Below are 1,461 nucleotides of genomic sequence, written 5' to 3' on the forward strand. Positions count from 1 at the left end.
ATATATATATATATATATATATACATACACATGATGTGCTTCTTTTAGTTTCTGATTCCTAATTCCACTCAAGGCTTTTGTTGGCCTGAGAGACATTATTAGTAGACACTTACTCAAGGTGCCACAACCATGTGGTTGGGAAGCAAACTTCTCATCACACAGCCATGCCTGCATCTATTTTTACAATATTTCATAATTAAACTAAACAATGATGAAGATATATATCTATATACAAAGACACGTTGACATATATATATATATATGTGTGTGGAGAGAGAGAGGATGTAAGCACATAGGGGTAAAACAAGGTGGAGAAAATAGTACTCAAACACCAAGCTAGGAGTAAAATACAGTGATTTATTGAAAACAAAATACGGTACGAAACTGTTACTCCAAGTTTCACGTAACTGACATCAGATAAAAGTGAACTTTTGAATCAATACAATGGTTCATAAACAGTTTTAACACTACAGCAACTATCTCTGGAAAATTCCCACAAGGATTATTTACACGGATACTTACTACTGGAATGAAGCTACACTCCAAGTACTGTTCTTTCTTTCTTTTTTCAGCGCATCACACTCACTCTCACTTCCTACTATAACTCTCCGCTTATAGATATAATAATCGATTCCTTTACTATTTCTGTCTCCGATGAAGGGATGCATTGGATCTTCCCTGAAACAGCTGTAAGACTCTATCCATAAAATATATTTCTAACTTTACCATTGTTCTCTTTATCCTTTTATATATTTATACATAGTTTTAACACTATCTATACCAAATACGTATATAGCTACAAAATTCTAGTGGTACATATGTGTTGCTTAAAGACAGCTGTAAAATCCTAGAGATGATTATAGGTGTTATTTAGTTGTCTATATGAGATTTCATTGCCATAGATAAATAGATGCTTATATGTGTCTATGGTATGGATAGTGATAAATGATGCAATGAATATTATGTAGCTAATAATCAAGGAAATATTTCAAGCTGACTGGATTAGAGAGGAGGGGGGTGACATCTTTAGATGCACACAGGGAAATTGAAAATAAAAACATGGACAACAAAAGTCAAAAAGATGTACACATTCATGGCTTTGTTACACACATTTGTTTGCACTCCATCGCTTATGACGACAAGGGTTCCAGTTGATCCGATCAACGGAACAGCCTGCTCATGAAATTAACGTGCAAGTGGCTGAGCACTCCACAGACACATGTACCCTTAACGTAGTTCTCGGGGATATTCAGCGTGACACAGAGTGTGACAAGGCTGACCCTTTGAATTACAGGCACAACAGAAACAGGAAGTAAGAGTGAGAGAAAGTTGTGGTGAAAGAGTACAGCAGGGTTCGCCACCATCCCCTGCCGGAGCCTCGTGGAGCTTTAGGTGTTTTCGCTCAATAAACACTCACAACGCCCGGTCTGGGAATCGAAACCATGATCCTATGACCGCGAG

At 37.2% G+C, this 1,461-nt stretch overlaps 1 protein-coding gene across 2 annotated transcripts in view; it reads left to right on the plus strand.

Annotated features, from left to right (window-relative positions):
• LOC106884139 (zinc finger protein 271) overlaps nucleotides 1-1,461 on the plus strand; it is a 29,750-nt gene that overhangs the window by 10,232 nt on the left and 18,057 nt on the right. The gene's annotated exons all lie outside the window — the stretch shown is intronic.

This window comes from Octopus bimaculoides, chromosome 28 (assembly GCF_001194135.2).
Source record: "Octopus bimaculoides isolate UCB-OBI-ISO-001 chromosome 28, ASM119413v2, whole genome shotgun sequence".
In the NCBI taxonomy this organism is placed as follows: Eukaryota; Metazoa; Mollusca; class Cephalopoda; order Octopoda; family Octopodidae; genus Octopus; species Octopus bimaculoides.